This window comes from Melospiza melodia, chromosome 2 (assembly GCF_035770615.1).
Source record: "Melospiza melodia melodia isolate bMelMel2 chromosome 2, bMelMel2.pri, whole genome shotgun sequence".
Lineage (NCBI taxonomy): Eukaryota > Metazoa > Chordata > Aves > Passeriformes > Passerellidae > Melospiza > Melospiza melodia.
The window spans coordinates 55,788,215-55,808,820 of NC_086195.1; positions in this window are offsets into that span (position 1 = coordinate 55,788,215).

Sequence of the window (20,606 nt, forward strand, 5' to 3'; positions counted from 1 at the left end):
GCAGGATGGTTCCCAGACCAGAGGTGGCACCAGTGCCAAGTCGGGCTAGTTTGAGGGTGCAAAGTGGCTCCTGCAATCTGCCATCCAGAAGCGGGGCAGCTTACTTTTGTTTGCCAGGGAAATGGGCCGAGGTTTGTGTCTGGGGGCCTATGGCTGGGAGTGACCGGCTGGCTCTTGAAAAGCTACGATAGGCAGGATGGTGACCAGACCCATGGTGGCACCAGTGCCAAGTTGGGCTGATTTGATAGTAGCAAGTGGCTCCTGCAATCTGCCATCAAAAATTTGGCAGGCGAGTTTTGTTTTCCAGGGAAAAGCGCCGTTGTTTGTGTTTGGGGGCCTGTGGCTGGGAGTGGCCGGCTGGCTGCTTAGAATCTACGATACGCAGGATGGTTCCCAGACCAGAGGTGGCACCAGTGCCAAGTTGGGCTGGATTTATAGTACCAAGTGGTTCCTGCAATCTGCCATCCAGAAGCGGGGCAGCTTACTTTTGTTTGCCAGGGAAACGGGCCGAGCTTTGTGTCTGGGCGCCTATGGCTGGGAGTGACCTGCTAGGTCCTGAAAAGCTACGATAGGCAGGATGGTGACCATATCCATGGTGGCACCAGTGCCAAGTTGGGCTGGTTTGATAGTACCAAGTGGCTCCTGCAATCCGCCATCAAAAAGTTGGCAGGCGAGTTTTGTTTTCCAGGGAAAATCGCCGTTGTTTGTGTTTGGGTGCCTGTGGCAGGGAGTGGCCGGCTGGCTGCTTAGAATCCACGATACGCAGGATGGTTCCCAGACCCAAGGTGGCACCATTGCCAAGTCGGGCTAGTTTGATGGTGAAAAGCGGCTCCTGCAATCTGATATCCAGAAGCGGGGCAGCTTACTTTTGTTTGCCAGGGAAACAGGCCGAGCTTTGAGTCTGGGGGCCTATGGCTGGGAGTGACCGGCTGGCTCCTGAAAAGCTACGATAGGCAGGATGGTGACCAGACCCATGGTGGCAGCAGTGCCAAGTTGGGCTGGTTTGATAGTACCAAGTGGCTCCTGCAATCTGCCATCAAAAAGTTGGCAGGCGAGTTTTGTTTTCCAGGGAAAAGCGCCGTTGTTTCTGTTTGCGGGCCTGTGGCTGGGAGTGGCCGGCTGGCTCCTTAGAATCCACGATACGCACCATGGTTCCCAGACCTGAGGTGGCAACAGTGCCAAGTCGGGCTGGTTTGATAGTACCAAGTGGCTCCTGCAATCTGCCATCAAAAAGTTGGCAGGCGAGTTTTGTTTTCCAGGGAAAGGCGCCGTTGCTTGTGTTTGGGGGCCTTTGGCTGGGAGTGGCCGGCTGGCTCCTTAGAATCCACGATACGCAGGATGGTTCCCAGACCAGAGGTGGCACCATTGCCAAGTTGGGCTGGTTTGATAGTACCAAGTGGCTCCTGCAATCTGCCATCCAGAAGCTGGACAGCTTACTTTTGTTTGCCAGGGAAACGGGCCGAGCTTTGTGTCTGGGGGCCTATGGCTGGGAGTGACCAGCTGGCTCCTGAAAAGCTACGATGGGCAGGATGGTGACCAGACCCATGTTGGCACCAGTGCCAAGTTGGGCTGGTTTGATAGTACCAAGTGGCTCCTGCAATCTGCCATCAAAAACTTGGCAGGCGAGTTTTGTTTTCCACGGAAAAGCGCCGTTGTTTTTGTTTGGGGGCCTGTGGCTGGGAGTGGCCGGATGGCTAATTAGAATCCACGATACGCAGCATGGTTCCCAGACCTGAGGTGGCACCAGTGCCAAGTTGGGCTGGTTTGATAGTACCAAGTGGCTCCTGCAATCTGCCATCCAGAAGCGGGGCAGCTTACTTTTGTTTGCCAGGGAAACGGGCCGAGCTTTGTGTCTGGGGCCCTATGGCTGGGAGTGACCGGCTGGCTCCTGAAAAGCTACGATAGGCAGGATGGTGACAAGACCCATAGTGGCACCAGTGCCAAGTTGGGCTGATTTGATAGTACCAAGTGGCTCCTGCAATCTGCCATCAAAAAGTCGGCAGGCGAGTTTTGATTTCCAGGGAAAGGCGCCGTTGTTTGTGTTTGGGCGCCTGTGGCAGGGAGTGGCCGGTTGGCTGCTTAGAATCTACGATACGCAGGATGGTTCCCAGACCAGAGGTGGCACCAGTGCCAAGTTGGACTGGATTTATAGTACCAAGTGGTTCCTGCAATCTGCCATCCAGAAGCGGGGCAGCTTACTTTTGTTTGCCAGGGAAACGGGCCGAGCTTTGTGTCTGGGCGCCTATGGCTGGGAGTGACCTGCTAGGTCCTGAAAAGCTACGATAGGCAGGATGGTGACCATATCCATGGTGGCACCAGTGCCAAGTTGGGCTGGTTTGATAGTACCAAGTGGTTCCTGCAATCCGCCATCAAAATGTTGGCAGGCGAGTTTTGTTTTCCAGGGAAAATCGCCGTTGTTTGTGTTTGGGTGCCTGTGGCAGGGAGTGGCCGGCTGGCTCCTTAGAATCCACGATACGCAGGATGGTTCCCAGACCCAAGGTGGCACCAGTGCCAAGTTGGGCTGTTTTGATAGTACCAAGTGGTTCCTGCAATCTGCCATCCAGAAGCGGGGCAGCTTACTTTTGTTTGCCAGGGAAACGGGCCGAGCTTTGTGTCTGGGGGCCTATGGCTGCGCGTGACCGGCTAGGTCCTGAAAAGCTACGATAGGCAGGATGGTGACCAGACCCATGGTGGCACCAGTGCCAAGTTGGGCTGGTTTGATAGTACCAAGTGGCTCCTGCAATCTGCCATCAAAAAGTTGGCAGGCGAGTTTTGTTTTCCAGGGAAAAGCGCCGTTGTTTGTGTTTGCGGGCCTGTGGCTGGGATTGGACGGATGGCTAATTAGAATCCACGATACGCAGGATGGTTCCCAGACCAGAGGTGGCACCATTGCCAAGTCGGGCTAGTTTGATGGTGAAAAGTGGCTCCTGCAATCTGATATCCAGAAGCGGGGCAGCTTACTTTTGTTTGCCAGGGAAACGGGCCGAGGTTTGTGTCTGGGGCCCTATGGCTGGGAGTGACCGGCTGGCTCCTGAAAAGCTACGATAGGCAGGATGGTGACCAGACCCATGGTGGCACCAGTGCCAAGTTGGGCTGATTTGATAGTACCAAGTGGCTCCTGCAATCTGCCATCAAAAAGTCGGCAGGCGAATTATGTTTTCCAGGGAAAAGGGCCGTTGTTTTTGTTTGGGGGCCTGTGGCAGGGAGTGGCCGGCTGGCTCCTTAGAATCCACGATACGCACCATGGTTCCCAGACCTGAGGTGGCAACAGTGCCAAGTCGGGCTGGTTTGATAGTACCAAGTGGCTCCTGCAATCTGCCATCAAAAAGTTGGCAGGCGAGTTTTGTTTTCCAGGGAAAAGCGCCGTTGCTTGTGTTTGGGGGCCTGTGGCTGGGAGTGGCCGGCTGGCTCCTTAGAATCCACGATACGCAGGATGGTTCGCAGACCAGAGGTGGCACCAGTGCCAAGTCGGGCTGGCTTGATAGTACCCAGTGGTTCCTGCAATCTGCCATCCAGAAGCGGGGCAGCTTACTTTTGTTTGCCAGGGAAACGGGCCGAGCTTTGTGTCTGGGGGCCTATGGCTGGGATTGACCGGCTGGCTCCTGAAAAGCTACGGTAGGCAGGATGGTGACCAGACCCATGGTGGCACCAGTGCCAAGTTGGGCTGGTTTGATAGTACCAAGTGGCTCCTGCAATCTGCCATCAAAAAGTCGGCAGGCGAGTTTTGATTTCCAGGGAAAGGCGTCGTTGTTTCTGTTTTGGCGCCTGTGGCAGGGAGTGGCCGGCTGGCTCCTTAGAATCCACGATACGCAGCATGGTTCCCAGACCCAAGGTGGCACCAGTGCCAAGTCGGGCTGGCTTGATAGTACCCAGTGGTTCCTGCAATCTGCCATCCAGAAGCGGGGCAGCTTACTTTTGTTTGCCAGGGAAACGGGCCGAGCTTTGTGTCTGGGGGCCTATGGCTGGGATTGACCGGCTGGCTCCTGAAAAGCTACGGTAGGCAGGATGGTGACCAGACCCATGGTGGCACCAGTGCCAAGTTGGGCTGGTTTGATAGTACCAAGTGGCTCCTGCAATCTGCCATCAAAAAGTTGGCAGGCGAGTTTTGTTTTCCAGGGAAAAGCGCCGTTGTTTGTGTTTGGGGGCCTGTGGCTGGGAGTGGACGGATGGCTAGTTAGAATCCACGATACGCAGGATGGTCCCCAGACCAGAGGTGGCACCATTGCCAAGTCGGGCTAGTTTGATGGTGAAAAGTGGCTCCTGCAATCTGATATCCAGAAGCGGGGCAGCTTACTTTTGTTTGCCAGGGTAACAGGCCGAGCTTTGAGTCTGGGGGCCTATGGCTGGGAGTGACCGGCTGGCTCCTGAAAAGCTACGATAGGCAGGATGGTGACCAGACCCATGGTGGCAGCAGTGCCAAGTTGGGCTGGTTTGATAGTACCAAGTGGCTCCTGCAATCTGCCATCAAAAAGTTGGCAGGCGAGTTTTGTTTTCCAGGGAAAAGCGCCGTTGTTTGTGTTTGCGGGCCTGTGGCTGGGAGTGGCCGGCTGGATCCTTTGAATCCACGATACGCAGGATGGTTCCCAGACCCAAGGTGGCACCAGTGCCAAGTTGGGCTGATTTGATAGTACCAAGTGGCTCCTGCAATCTGCCATCCAGAAGCGGGGCATCTTACTTTTGTTTGCCAGGGAAACGGGCCGAGCTTTGTGTCTGGGGCCCTATGGCTGGGAGTGACCGGCTGGCTCCTGAAAAGCTACGATAGGCAGGATGGTGACCAGACCCACGGTGGCACCAGTGCCAAGTTGGGCTGATTTGATAGTACCAAGTGGCTCCTGCAATCTGCCATCAAAAAGTCGGCAGGCGAATTATGTTTTCCAGGGAAAAGGGCCGTTGTTTTTGTTTGGGGGCCTGTGGCAGGGAGTGGCCGGCTGGCTCCTTAGAATCCACGATACGCACCATGGTTCCCAGACCTGAGGTGGCAACAGTGCCAAGTCGGGCTGGTTTGATAGTACCAAGTGGCTCCTGCAATCTGCCATCAAAAAGTTGGCAGGCGAGTTTTGTTTTCCAGGGAAAAGCGCCGTTGCTTGTGTTTGGGGGCCTGTGGCTGGGAGTGGCCGGCTGGCTCCTTAGAATCCACGATACGCAGGATGGTTCCCAGACCAGAGGTGGCACCATTGCCAAGTTGGGCTGGTTTGATAGTACCAAGTGGCTCCTGCAATCTGCCATCCAGAAGCTGGACAGCTTACTTTTGTTTGCCAGGGAAACGGGCCGAGGTTTGTGTCTGGGGGCCTATGGCTGGGAGTGACCAGCTGGCTCCTGAAAAGCTACGATAGGCAGGATGGTGACCAGACCCATGGTGGCAGCAGTGCCAAGTTGGGCTGGTTTGATAGTACCAAGTGGCTCCTGCAATCTGCCATCAAAAACTTGGCAGGCGAGTTTTGTTTTCCAGGGAAAAGCGCCGTTGTTTTTGTTTGGGGGCCTGTGGCTGGGAGTGGCCGGATGGCTAATTAGAATCCACAATACGCAGCATGGTTCCCAGACCAGAGGTGGCACCAGTGCCAAATTGGGCTGGTTTGATAGTACCAAGTGGCTCCTGCAATCTGCGATCCAGAAGCGGGGCAGCTTACTTGTGTTTGCCAGGGAAACGGGCCGAGGTTTGTGTCTGGGGGCCTATGGCTGGGAGTGACCGGCTGGCTCCTGAAAAGCTACGATAGGCAGGATGGTGACCAGACCCATGGTGGCACCAGTGCCAAGTTGAGCTGGTTTGATAGTACTAAGTGGCTCCTGCAATCTGCCATCAAATATTTGCAGGCGAGTTTTGTTTTCCAGGGAAAAGCGCCGTTGTTTGTGTTTGGGTGCCTATGGCTGGGAGTGGCCGGCTGGCTCCTTAGAATCCACGATACGCACCATGGTTCCCAGACCAGAGGTGGCACCAGTGCCAAGTTGGGCTGATTTGATAGTACCAAGTGGCTCCTGCAATCTGCGATCCAGAAGCGGGGCAGCTTACTTGTGTTTGCCAGGGAAACGGGCCGAGGTTTGTGTCTGGGGGCCTATGGCTGGGAGTGACCGGCTGGCTCCTGAAAAGCTACGATAGGCAGGATGGTGACCAGACCCATGGTGGCACCAGTGCCAAGTTGGGCTGGTTTGATAGTACCAAGTGGCTCCTGCAATCTGCCATCAAAACTTGGCAGGCGAGTTTTGTTTTCCAGGGAAAAGCGCCGTTGTTTGTGTTTGCGGGCCTGTGGCTGGGATTGGACGGATGGCTAATTAGAATCCACGATACGCAGGATGGTTCCCAGACCAGAGGTGGCACCATTGCCAAGTCGGGCTAGTTTGATGGTGAAAAGTGGCTCCTGCAATCTGATATCCAGAAGCGGGGCAGCTTACTTTTGTTTGCCAGGGAAACGGGCAGAGCTTTGTGTCTGGGGCCCTATGGCTGGGAGTGACCGGCTGGCTCCTGAAAAGCTACGATAGGCAGGATGGTGACCAGACCCATAGTGGCACCAGTGCCAAGTTGGGCTGATTTGATAGTACCAAGTGGCTCCTGCAATCTGCCATCAAAAAGTCGGCAGGCGAGTTTTGATTTCCAGGGAAAGGCGCCGTTGTTTGTGTTTGGGCGCCTGTGGCAGGGAGTGGCCGGTTGGCTCCTTAGAATCCACGATACGCAGCATGGTTCCCAGACCCAAGGTGGCACCAGTGCCAAGTCGGGCTGGCTTGATAGTACCCAGTGGTTCCTGCAATCTGCCATCCAGAAGCGGGGCAGCTTACTTTTGTTTGCCAGGGAAACGGGCCGAGGTTTTTGTCTGGGGGCCTATGGCTGGGATTGACCGGCTGGCTCCTGAAAAGCTACGGTAGGCAGGATGGTGACCAGACCCATGGTGGCACCAGTGCCAAGTTGGGCTGGTTTGATAGTACCAAGTGGCTCCTGCAATCTGCCATCAAAAAGTTGGCAGGCGAGTTTTGTTTTCCAGGGAAAAGCGCCGTTGTTTGTGTTTGCGGGCCTGTGGCTGGGATTGGACGGATGGCTAATTAGAATCCACGATACGCAGGATGGTTCCCAGACCAGAGGTGGCACCATTGCCAAGTCGGGCTAGTTTGATGGTGAAAAGTGGCTCCTGCAATCTGATATCCAGAAGCGGGGCAGCTTACTTTTGTTTGCCAGGGAAACGGGCAGAGCTTTGTGTCTGGGGCCCTATGGCTGGGAGTGACCGGCTGGCTCCTGAAAAGCTACGATAGGCAGGATGGTGACCAGACCCATAGTGGCACCAGTGCCAAGTTGGGCTGATTTGATAGTACCAAGTGGCTCCTGCAATCTGCCATCAAAAAGTCGGCAGGCGAGTTTTGATTTCCAGGGAAAGGCGCCGTTGTTTGTGTTTGGGCGCCTGTGGCAGGGAGTGGCCGGTTGGCTCCTTAGAATCCACGATACGCAGCATGGTTCCCAGACCCAAGGTGGCACCAGTGCCAAGTCGGGCTGGCTTGATAGTACCCAGTGGTTCCTGCAATCTGCCATCCAGAAGCGGGGCAGCTTACTTTTGTTTGCCAGGGAAACGGGCCGAGCTTTGTGTCTGGGGGCCTATGGCTGGGATTGACCGGCTGGCTCCTGAAAAGCTACGGTAGGCAGGATGGTGACCAGACCCATGGTGGCACCAGTGCCAAGTTGGGCTGGTTTGATAGTACCAAGTGGCTCCTGCAATCTGCCATCAAAAAGTTGGCAGGCGAGTTTTGTTTTCCAGGGAAAAGCGCCGTTGTTTGTGTTTGGGGGCCTGTGGCTGGGAGTGGCCGGCTTGATAATTGGAATCCCCGAGCCGCAGGATGGTTCCCAGACCAGAGGTGGCACCAGTGCCAAGTCGGGCTAGTTTGATGGTGCAAAGTGGCTCCTGCAATCTGCCATCCAGAAGCGGGGCAGCTTACTTTTGTTTGCAGGGAAATGGGCCGAGGTTTGTGTCTGGGGGCCTATGGCTGGGAGTGACCGGCTGGCTCTTGAAATGCTACGATAGGCAGGATGGTGACCAGACCCATGGTGGCACCAGTGCCAAGTTGGGCTGATTTGATAGTACCAAGTGGCTCCTGCAATCTGCCATCAAAATGTTGGCAGGCGAGTTTTGTTTTCCAGGGAAAAGCGCAGTTGTTTGTGTTTGGGGGCCTGTGGCTGGGAGTGGCCGGCTGGCTGCTTAGAATCTACGATACGCAGGATTGTTCCCAGACCAGAGGTGGCACCAGTGCCAAGTTGGGCTGGATTTATAGTACCAAGTGGTTCCTGCAATCTGCCATCCAGAAGCGGGGCAGCTTACTTTTGTTTGCCAGGGAAACGGGCCGCGCTTTGTGTCTGGGCGCCTATGGCTGGGAGTGACCTGCTAGGTCCTGAAAAGCTACGATAGGCAGGATGGTGACCATATCCATGGTGGCACCAGTGCCAAGTTGGGCTGGTTTGATAGTACCAAGTGGCTCCTGCAATCCGCCATCAAAAAGTTGGCAGGCGAGTTTTGTTTTCCAGGGAAAAGCGCCGTTGTTTGTGTTTGGGGGCCTGTGGCTGGGAGTGGCCGGCTGGCTGCTTAGAATCCACGATACGCAGGATGGTTCCCAGACCCAAGGTGGCACCAGTGCCAAGTTGGGCTGGTTTGATAGTACCAAGTGATTCCTGCAATCTGCCATCCAGAAGCGGGGCAGCTTACTTTTGTTTGCCAGGGAAACGGGCCGAGCTTTGTGTCTTGGGGCCTATGGCTGGGAGTGACAGTCTAGGTCCTGAAAAGCTACGATAGTCAGGATGGTGACCAGACCCATGGTGGCACCAGTGCCAAGTTGGGCTGGTTTGATAGTACCAAGTGGGTCCTGCAATCCGCCATCAAAATTTGGCAGGCGAGTTTTGTTTTCCAGGGAAAAGCGCCGTTGTTTGTGTTTGGGGGCCTGTGGCTGGGAGTGGACGGATGGCTAATTAGAATCCACGATACGCAGGATGGTCCCCAGACCAGAGGTGGCACCATTGCCAAGTCGGGCTAGTTTGATGGTGAAAAGTGGCTCCTGCAATCTGATATCCAGAAGCGGGGCAGCTTACTTTTGTTTGCCAGGGTAACAGGCCGAGCTTTGAGTCTGGGGGCCTATGGCTGGGAGTGACCGGCTGGCTCCTGAAAAGCTACGATAGGCAGGATGGTGACCAGACCCATGGTGGCACCAGTGCCAAGTTGGGCTGGTTTGATAGTACCAAGTGGCTCCTGCAATCTGCCATCAAAAAGTTGGCAGGCGAGTTTTGTTTTCCAGGGAAAAGCGCCGTTGTTTGTGTTTGCGGGCCTGTGGCTGGGAGTGGCCGGCTGGCTCCTTTGAATCCACGATACGCAGGATGGTTCCCAGACCCAAGGTGGCACCAGTGCCAAGTTGGGCTGATTTGATAGTACCAAGTGGCTCCTGCAATCTGCCATCCAGAAGCGGGGCATCTTACTTTTGTTTGCCAGGGAAACGGGCCGAGCTTTGTGTCTGGGGCCCTATGGCTGGGAGTGACCGGCTGGCTCCTGAAAAGCTACGATAGGCAGGATGGTGACCAGACCCATGGTGGCACCAGTGCCAAGTTGGGCTGATTTGATAGTACCAAGTGGCTCCTGCAATCTGCCATCAAAAGTCGGCAGGCGAATTATGTTTTCCAGGGAAAAGGGCCGTTGTTTTTGTTTGGGGGCCTGTGGCAGGGAGTGGCCGTCTGGCTCCTTAGAATCCACGATACGCACCATGGTTCCCAGACCTGAGGTGGCAACAGTGCCAAGTCGGGCTGGTTTGATAGTACCAAGTGGCTCCTGCAATCTGCCATCAAAAAGTTGGCAGGCGAGTTTTGTTTTCCAGGGAAAAGCGCCGTTGCTTGTGTTTGGGGGCCTGTGGCTGGGAGTGGCCGGCTGGCTCCTTAGAATCCACGATACGCAGGATGGTTCCCAGACCAGAGGTGGCACCATTGCCAAGTTGGGCTGGTTTGATAGTACCAAGTGGCTCCTGCAATCTGCCATCCAGAAGCTGGACAGCTTACTTTTGTTTGACAGGGAAACGGGCCGAGGTTTGTGTCTGGGGGCCTATGGCTGGGAGTGACCAGCTGGCTCCTGAAAAGCTACGATAGGCAGGATGGTGACCAGACCCATGGTGGCAGCAGTGCCAAGTTGGGCTGGTTTGATAGTACCAAGTGGCTCCTGCAATCTGCCATCAAAAACTTGGCACGCGAGTTTTGTTTTCCAGGGAAAAGCGCCGTTGTTTTTGTTTGGGGGCCTGTGGCTGGGAGGGGCCGGATGGCTAATTAGAATCCACAATACGCAGCATGGTTCCCAGACCAGAGGTGGCACCAGTGCCAAGTTGGGCTGATTTGATAGTACCAAGTGGCTCCTGCAATCTGCGATCCAGAAGCGGGGCAGCTTACTTGTGTTTGCCAGGGAAACGGGCCGAGGTTTGTGTCTGGGGGCCTATGGCTGGGAGTGACCGGCTGGCTCCTGAAAAGCTACGATAGGCAGGATGGTGACCAGACCCATAGTGGCACCAGTGCCAAGTTGGGCTGATTTGATAGTACCAAGTGGCTCCTGCAATCTGCCATCAAAAAGTCGGCAGGCGAGTTTTGATTTCCAGGGAAAGGCGCCGTTGTTTGTGTTTGGGCGCCTGTGGCAGGGAGTGGCCGGTTGGCTCCTTAGAATCCACGATACGCAGCATGGTTCCCAGACCCAAGGTGGCACCAGTGCCAAGTCGGGCTGGCTTGATAGTACCCAGTGGTTCCTGCAATCTGCCATCCAGAAGCGGGGCAGCTTACTTTTGTTTGCCAGGGAAACGGGCCGAGGTTTTTGTCTGGGGGCCTATGGCTGGGATTGACCGGCTGGCTCCTGAAAAGCTACGGTAGGCAGGATGGTGACCAGACCCATGGTGGCACCAGTGCCAAGTTGGGCTGGTTTGATAGTAGCAAGTGGCTCCTGCAATCTGCCATCAAAAAGTTGGCAGGCGAGTTTTGTTTTCCAGGGAAAAGCGTCGTTGTTTGTGTTTTGGCGCCTGTGGCAGGGAGTGGCCGGTTGGCTCCTTAGAATCCACGATACGCAGCATGGTTCCCAGACCCAAGGTGGCACCAGTGCCAAGTCGGGCTGGCTTGATAGTACCCAGTGGTTCCTGCAATCTGCCATCCAGAAGCGGGGCAGCTTACTTTTGTTTGCCAGGGAAACGGGCCGAGCTTTGTGTCTGGGGGCCTATGGCTGGGATTGACCGGCTGGCTCCTGAAAAGCTACGGTAGGCAGGATGGTGACCAGACCCATGGTGGCACCAGTGCCAAGTTGGGCTGGTTTGATAGTACCAAGTGGCTCCTGCAATCTGCCATCAAAAAGTTGGCAGGCGAGTTTTGTTTTCCAGGGAAAAGCGCCGTTGTTTGTGTTTGGGGGCCTGTGGCTGGGAGTGGACGGATGGCTAATTAGAATCCACGATACGCAGGATGGTCCCCAGACCAGAGGTGGCACCATTGCCAAGTCGGGCTAGTTTGATGGTGAAAAGTGGCTCCTGCAACCTGATATCCAGAAGCGGGGCAGCTTACTTTTGTTTGCCAGGGTAACAGGCCGAGCTTTGTGTCTGGGGGCCTATGGCTGGGAGTGACCGGCTGGCTCCTGAAAAGCTACGATAGGCAGGATGGTGACCAGACCCATGGTGGCACCAGTGCCAAGTTGGGCTGGTTTGATAGTACCAAGTGGCTCCTGCAATCTGCCATCAAAAAGTTGGCAGGCGAGTTTTGTTTTCCAGGGAAAAGCGCCGTTGTTTGTGTTTGCGGGCCTGTGGCTGGGAGTGGCCGGCTGGCTCCTTTGAATCCACGATACGCAGGATGGTTCCCAGACCCAAGGTGGCACCAGTGCCAAGTTGGGCTGATTTGATAGTACCAAGTGGCTCCTGCAATCTGCCATCCAGAAGCGGGGCATCTTACTTTTGTTTGCCAGGGAAACGGGCCGAGCTTTGTGTCTGGGGCCCTATGGCTGGGAGTGACCGGCTGGCTCCTGAAAAGCTACGATAGGCAGGATGGTGACCAGACCCACGGTGGCACCAGTGCCAAGTTGGGCTGATTTGATAGTACCAAGTGGCTCCTGCAATCTGCCATCAAAAAGTCGGCAGGCGAATTATGTTTTCCAGGGAAAAGGGCCATTGTTTTTGTTTGGGGGCCTGTGGCAGGGAGTGGCCGGCTGGCTCCTTAGAATCCACGATACGCACCATGGTTCCCAGACCTGAGGTGGCAACAGTGCCAAGTCGGGCTGGTTTGATAGTACCAAGTGGCTCCTGCAATCTGCCATCAAAAAGTTGGCAGGCGAGTTTTGTTTTCCAGGGAAAAGCGCCGTTGCTTGTGTTTGGGGGCCTGTGGCTGGGAGTGGCCGGCTGGCTCCTTAGAATCCACGATACGCAGGATGGTTCCCAGACCAGAGGTGGCACCATTGCCAAGTTGGGCTGGTTTGATAGTACCAAGTGGCTCCTGCAATCTGCCATCCAGAAGCTGGACAGCTTACTTTTGTTTGCCAGGGAAACGGGCCGAGGTTTGTGTCTGGGGGCCTATGGCTGGGAGTGACCAGCTGGCTCCTGAAAAGCTACGATAGGCAGGATGGTGACCAGACCCATGGTGGCAGCAGTGCCAAGTTGGGCTGGTTTGATAGTACCAAGTGGCTCCTGCAATCTGCCATCAAAAACTTGGCAGGCGAGTTTTGTTTTCCAGGGAAAAGCGCCGTTGTTTTTGTTTGGGGGCCTGTGGCTGGGAGTGGCCGGATGGCTAATTAGAATCCACAATACGCAGCATGGTTCCCAGACCAGAGGTGGCACCAGTGCCAAATTGGGCTGGTTTGATAGTACCAAGTGGCTCCTGCAATCTGCGATCCAGAAGCGGGGCAGCTTACTTGTGTTTGCCAGGGAAACGGGCCGAGGTTTGTGTCTGGGGGCCTATGGCTGGGAGTGACCGGCTGGCTCCTGAAAAGCTACGATAGGCAGGATGGTGACCAGACCCATGGTGGCACCAGTGCCAAGTTGAGCTGGTTTGATAGTACTAAGTGGCTCCTGCAATCTGCCATCAAATATTTGCAGGCGAGTTTTGTTTTCCAGGGAAAAGCGCCGTTGTTTGTGTTTGGGTGCCTATGGCTGGGAGTGGCCGGCTGGCTCCTTAGAATCCACGATACGCACCATGGTTCCCAGACCAGAGGTGGCACCAGTGCCAAGTTGGGCTGATTTGATAGTACCAAGTGGCTCCTGCAATCTGCGATCCAGAAGCGGGGCAGCTTACTTGTGTTTGCCAGGGAAACGGGCCGAGGTTTGTGTCTGGGGGCCTATGGCTGGGAGTGACCGGCTGGCTCCTGAAAAGCTACGATAGGCAGGATGGTGACCAGACCCATAGTGGCACCAGTGCCAAGTTGGGCTGATTTGATAGTACCAAGTGGCTCCTGCAATCTGCCATCAAAAAGTCGGCAGGCGAGTTTTGATTTCCAGGGAAAGGCGCCGTTGTTTGTGTTTGGGCGCCTGTGGCTGGGAGTGGCCGGTTGGCTCCTTAGAATCCACGATACGCAGCATGGTTCCCAGACCAGAGGTGGCACCAGTGCCAAGTCGGGCTGGCTTGATAGTACCCAGTGGTTCCTGCAATCTGCCATCCAGAAGCGGGGCAGCTTACTTTTGTTTGCCAGGGAAACGGGCCGAGGTTTTTGTCTGGGGGCCTATGGCTGGGATTGACCGGCTGGCTCCTGAAAAGCTACGGTAGGCAGGATGGTGACCAGACCCATGGTGGCACCAGTGCCAAGTTGGGCTGGTTTGATAGTACCAAGTGGCTCCTGCAATCTGCCATCAAAAAGTTGGCAGGCGAGTTTTGTTTTCCAGGGAAAAGCGCCGTTGTTTGTGTTTGCGGGCCTGTGGCTGGGATTGGACGGTTGGCTAATTAGAATCCACGATACGCAGGATGGTTCCCAGACCAGAGGTGGCACCATTGCCAAGTCGGGCTAGTTTGATGGTGAAAAGTGGCTCCTGCAATCTGATATCCAGAAGCGGGGCAGCTTACTTTTGTTTGCCAGGGAAACGGGTCGAGCTTTGTGTCTGGGGCCCTATGGCTGGGAGTGACCGGCTGGCTCCTGAAAAGCTACGATAGGCAGGATGGTGACCAGACCCATAGTGGCACCAGTGCCAAGTTGGGCTGATTTGATAGTACCAAGTGGCTCCTGCAATCTGCCATCAAAAAGTCGGCAGGCGAGTTTTGATTTCCAGGGAAAGGCGCCGTTGTTTGTGTTTGGGCGCCTGTGGCAGGGAGTGGCCGGTTGGCTCCTTAGAATCCACGATACACAGCATGGTTCCCAGACCCAAGGTGGCACCAGCGCCAAGTCGGGCTGGCTTGATAGTACCCAGTGGTTCCTGCAATCTGCCATCCAGAAGCGGGGCAGCTTACTTTTGTTTGCCAGGGAAACGGGCCGAGCTTTGTGTCTGGGGGCCTATGGCTGGGATTGACCGGCTGGCTCCTGAAAAGCTACGGTAGGCAGGATGGTGACCAGACCCATGGTGGCACCAGTGCCAAGTTGGGCTGGTTTGATAGTACCAAGTGGCTCCTGCAATCTGCCATCAAAAAGTTGGCAGGCGAGTTTTGTTTTCCAGGGAAAAGCGCCGTTGTTTGTGTTTGGGGGCCTGTGGCTGGGAGTGGCCGGCTTGATAATTGGAATCCCCGAGCCGCAGGATGGTTCCCAGACCAGAGGTGGCACCAGTGCCAAGTCGGGCTAGTTTGATGGTGCAAAGTGGCTCCTGCAATCTGCCATCCAGAAGCGGGGCAGCTTACTTTTGTTTGCCAGGGAAACGGGCCGAGGTTTGTGTCTGGGGGCCTATGGCTGGGAGTGACCGGCTGGCTCTTGAAATGCTACGATAGGCAGGATGGTGACCAGACCCATGGTGGCACCAGTGCCAAGTTGGGCTGATTTGATAGTACCAAGTGGCTCCTGCAATCTGCCATCAAAATGTTGGCAGGCGAGTTTTGTTTTCCAGGGAAAAGCGCAGTTGTTTGTGTTTGGGGGCCTGTGGCTGGGAGTGGCCGGCTGGCTGCTTAGAATCTACGATACGCAGGATTGTTCCCAGACCAGAGGTGGCACCAGTGCCAAGTTGGGCTGGATTTGTAGTACCAAGTGGTTCCTGCAATCTGCCATCCAGAAGCGGGGCAGCTTACTTTTGTTTGCCAGGGAAACGGGCCGAGCTTTGTGTCTGGGCGCCTATGGCTGGGAGTGACCTGCTAGGTCCTGAAAAGCTACGATAGGCAGGATGGTGACCATATCCATGGTGGCACCAGTGCCAAGTTGGGCTGGTTTGATAGTACCAAGTGGCTCCTGCAATCCGCCATCAAAAAGTTGGCAGGCGAGTTTTGTTTTCCAGGGAAAAGCGCCGTTGTTTGTGTTTGGGGGCCTGTGGCTGGGAGTGGCCGGCTGGCTGCTTAGAATCCACGATACGCAGGATGGTTCCCAGACCCAAGGTGGCACCAGTGCCAAGTTGGGCTGGTTTGATAGTACCAAGTGATTCCTGCAATCTGCCATCCAGAAGCGGGGCAGCTTACTTTTGTTTGCCAGGGAAACGGGCCGAGCTTTGTGTCTTGGGGCCTATGGCTGGGAGTGACAGTCTAGGTCCTGAAAAGCTACGATAGTCAGGATGGTGACCAGACCCATGGTGGCACCAGTGCCAAGTTGGGCTGGTTTGATAGTACCAAGTGGGTCCTGCAATCCGCCATCAAAATTTGGCAGGCGAGTTTTGTTTTCCAGGGAAAAGCGCCGTTGTTTGTGTTTGGGGGCCTGTGGCTGGGAGTGGACGGATGGCTAATTAGAATCCACGATACGCAGGATGGTCCCCAGACCAGAGGTGGCACCATTGCCAAGTCGGGCTAGTTTGATGGTGAAAAGTGGCTCCTGCAATCTGATATCCAGAAGCGGGGCAGCTTACTTTTGTTTGCCAGGGTAACAGGCCGAGCTTTGAGTCTGGGGGCCTATGGCTGGGAGTGACCGGCTGGCTCCTGAAAAGCTACGATAGGCAGGATGGTGACCAGACCCATGGTGGCACCAGTGCCAAGTTGGGCTGGTTTGATAGTACCAAGTGGCTCCTGCAATCTGCCATCAAAAAGTTGGCAGGCGAGTTTTGTTTTCCAGGGAAAAGCGCCGTTGTTTGTGTTTGGGTGCCTGTGGCTGGGAGTGGCCGGCTGGCTCCTTTGAATCCACGATACGCAGGATGGTTCCCAGACCCAAGGTGGCACCAGTGCCAAGTTGGGCTGATTTGATAGTACCAAGTGGCTCCTGCAATCTGCCATCCAGAAGCGGGGCATCTTACTTTTGTTTGCCAGGGAAACGGGCCGAGCTTTGTGTCTGGGGCCCTATGGCTGGGAGTGACCGGCTGGCTCCTGAAAAGCTACGATAGGCAGGATGGTGACCAGACCCATGGTGGCACCAGTGCCAAGTTGGGCTGATTTGATAGTACCAAGTGGCTCCTGCAATCTGCCATCAAAAGTCGGCAGGCGAATTATGTTTTCCAGGGAAAAGGGCCGTTGTTTTTGTTTGGGGGCCTGTGGCAGGGAGTGGCCGTCTGGCTCCTTAGAATCCACGATACGCACCATGGTTCCCAGACCTGAGGTGGCAACAGTGCCAAGTCGGGCTGGTTTGATAGTACCAAGTGGCTCCTGCAATCTGCCATCAAAAAGTTGGCAGGCGAGTTTTGTTTTCCAGGGAAAAGCGCCGTTGCTTGTGTTTGGGGGCCTGTGGCTGGGAGTGGCCGGCTGGCTCCTTAGAATCCACGATACGCAGGATGGTTCCCAGACCAGAGGTGGCACCATTGCCAAGTTGGGCTGGTTTGATAGTACCAAGTGGCTCCTGCAATCTGCCATCCAGAAGCTGGACAGCTTACTTTTGTTTGACAGGGAAACGGGCCGAGGTTTGTGTCTGGGGGCCTATGGCTGGGAGTGACCAGCTGGCTCCTGAAAAGCTACGATAGGCAGGATGGTGACCAGACCCATGGTGGCAGCAGTGCCAAGTTGGGCTGGTTTGATAGTACCAAGTGGCTCCTGCAATCTGCCATCAAAAACTTGGCACGCGAGTTTTGTTTTCCAGGGAAAAGCGCCGTTGTTTTTGTTTGGGGGCCTGTGGCTGGGAGGGGCCGGATGGCTAATTAGAATCCACAATACGCAGCATGGTTCCCAGACCAGAGGTGGCACCAGTGCCAAGTTGGGCTGATTTGATAGTACCAAGTGGCTCCTGCAATCTGCGATCCAGAAGCGGGGCAGCTTACTTGTGTTTGCCAGGGAAACGGGCCGAGGTTTGTGTCTGGGGGCCTATGGCTGGGAGTGACCGGCTGGCTCCTGAAAAGCTACGATAGGCAGGATGGTGACCAGACCCATAGTGGCACCAGTGCCAAGTTGGGCTGATTTGATAGTACCAAGTGGCTCCTGCAATCTGCCATCAAAATGTTGGCAGGCGAGTTTTGTTTTCCAGGGAAAAGCGCAGTTGTTTGTGTTTGGGGGCCTGTGGCTGGGAGTGGCCGGCTGGCTGCTTAGAATCTACGATACGCAGGATTGTTCCCAGACCAGAGGTGGCACCAGTGCCAAGTTGGGCTGGATTTGTAGTACCAAGTGGTTCCTGCAATCTGCCATCCAGAAGCGGGGCAGCTTACTTTTGTTTGCCAGGGAAACGGGCCGAGCTTTGTGTCTGGGCGCCTATGGCTGGGAGTGACCTGCTAGGTCCTGAAAAGCTACGATAGGCAGGATGGTGACCATATCCATGGTGGCACCAGTGCCAAGTTGGGCTGGTTTGATAGTACCAAGTGGCTCCTGCAATCCGCCATCAAAAAGTTGGCAGGCGAGTTTTGTTTTCCAGGGAAAAGCGCCGTTGTTTGTGTTTGGGGGCCTGTGGCTGGGAGTGGCCGGCTGGCTGCTTAGAATCCACGATACGCAGGATGGTTCCCAGACCCAAGGTGGCACCAGTGCCAAGTTGGGCTGGTTTGATAGTACCAAGTGATTCCTGCAATCTGCCATCCAGAAGCGGGGCAGCTTACTTTTGTTTGCCAGGGAAACGGGCCGAGCTTTGTGTCTTGGGGCCTATGGCTGGGAGTGACAGTCTAGGTCCTGAAAAGCTACGATAGTCAGGATGGTGACCAGACCCATGGTGGCACCAGTGCCAAGTTGGGCTGGTTTGATAGTACCAAGTGGGTCCTGCAATCCGCCATCAAAATTTGGCAGGCGAGTTTTGTTTTCCAGGGAAAAGCGCCGTTGTTTGTGTTTGGGGGCCTGTGGCTGGGAGTGGACGGATGGCTAATTAGAATCCACGATACGCAGGATGGTCCCCAGACCAGAGGTGGCACCATTGCCAAGTCGGGCTAGTTTGATGGTGAAAAGTGGCTCCTGCAATCTGATATCCAGAAGCGGGGCAGCTTACTTTTGTTTGCCAGGGTAACAGGCCGAGCTTTGAGTCTGGGGGCCTATGGCTGGGAGTGACCGGCTGGCTCCTGAAAAGCTACGATAGGCAGGATGGTGACCAGACCCATGGTGGCACCAGTGCCAAGTTGGGCTGGTTTGATAGTACCAAGTGGCTCCTGCAATCTGCCATCAAAAAGTTGGCAGGCGAGTTTTGTTTTCCAGGGAAAAGCGCCGTTGTTTGTGTTTGCGGGCCTGTGGCTGGGAGTGGCCGGCTGGCTCCTTTGAATCCACGATACGCAGGATGGTTCCCAGACCCAAGGTGGCACCAGTGCCAAGTTGGGCTGATTTGATAGTACCAAGTGGCTCCTGCAATCTGCCATCCAGAAGCGGGGCATCTTACTTTTGTTTGCCAGGGAAACGGGCCGAGCTTTGTGTCTGGGGCCCTATGGCTGGGAGTGACCGGCTGGCTCCTGAAAAGCTACGATAGGCAGGATGGTGACCAGACCCATGGTGGCACCAGTGCCAAGTTGGGCTGATTTGATAGTACCAAGTGGCTCCTGCAATCTGCCATCAAAAGTCGGCAGGCGAATTATGTTTTCCAGGGAAAAGGGCCGTTGTTTTTGTTTGGGGGCCTGTGGCAGGGAGTGGCCGTCTGGCTCCTTAGAATCCACGATACGCACCATGGTTCCCAGACCTGAGGTGGCAACAGTGCCAAGTCGGGCTGGTTTGATAGTACCAAGTGGCTCCTGCAATCTGCCATCAAAAAGTTGGCAGGCGAGTTTTGTTTTCCAGGGAAAAGCGCCGTTGCTTGTGTTTGGGGGCCTGTGGCTGGGAGTGGCCGGCTGGCTCCTTAGAATCCACGATACGCAGGATGGTTCCCAGACCAGAGGTGGCACCATTGCCAAGTTGGGCTGGTTTGATAGTACCAAGTGGCTCCTGCAATCTGCCATCCAGAAGCTGGACAGCTTACTTTTGTTTGACAGGGAAACGGGCCGAGGTTTGTGTCTGGGGGCCTATGGCTGGGAGTGACCAGCTGGCTCCTGAAAAGCTACGATAGGCAGGATGGTGACCAGACCCATGGTGGCAGCAGTGCCAAGTTGGGCTGGTTTGATAGTACCAAGTGGCTCCTGCAATCTGCCATCAAAAACTTGGCACGCGAGTTTTGTTTTCCAGGGAAAAGCGCCGTTGTTTTTGTTTGGGGGCCTGTGGCTGGGAGGGGCCGGATGGCTAATTAGAATCCACAATACGCAGCATGGTTCCCAGACCAGAGGTGGCACCAGTGCCAAGTTGGGCTGATTTGATAGTACCAAGTGGCTCCTGCAATCTGCGATCCAGAAGCGGGGCAGCTTACTTGTGTTTGCCAGGGAAACGGGCCGAGGTTTGTGTCTGGGGGCCTATGGCTGGGAGTGACCGGCTGGCTCCTGAAAAGCTACGATAGGCAGGATGGTGACCAGACCCATAGTGGCACCAGTGCCAAGTTGGGCTGATTTGATAGTACCAAGTGGCTCCTGCAATCTGCCATCAAAAAGTCGGCAGGCGAGTTTTGATTTCCAGGGAAAGGCGCCGTTGTTTGTGTTTGGGCGCCTGTGGCAGGGAGTGGCCGGTTGGCTCCTTAGAATCCACGATACGCAGCATGGTTCCCAGACCCAAGGTGGCACCAGTGCCAAGTCGGGCTGGCTTGATAGTACCCAGTGGTTCCTGCAATCTGCCATCCAGAAGCGGGGCAGCTTACTTTTGTTTGCCAGGGAAACGGGCCGAGCTTTGTGTCTGGGGGCCTATGGCTGGGATTGACCGGCTGGCTCCTGAAAAGCTACGGTAGGCAGGATGGTGACCAGACCCATGGTGGCACCAGTGCCAAGTTGGGCTGGTTTGATAGTACCAAGTGGCTCCTGCAATCTGCCATCAAAAAGTTGGCAGGCGAGTTTTGTTTTCCAGGGAAAAGCGCCGTTGTTTGTGTTTGGGTGCCTATGGCTGGGAGTGGCCGGCTGGCTCCTTAGAATCCACGATACGCACCATGGTTCCCAGACCAGAGGTGGCACCAGTGCCAAGTTGGGCTGATTTGATAGTACCAAGTGGCTCCTGCAATCTGCGATCCAGAAGCGGGGCAGCTTACTTGTGTTTGCCAGGGAAACGGGCCGAGGTTTGTGTCTGGGGGCCTATGGCTGGGAGTGACCGGCTGGCTCCTGAAAAGCTACGATAGGCAGGATGGTGACCAGACCCATAGTGGCACCAGTGCCAAGTTGGG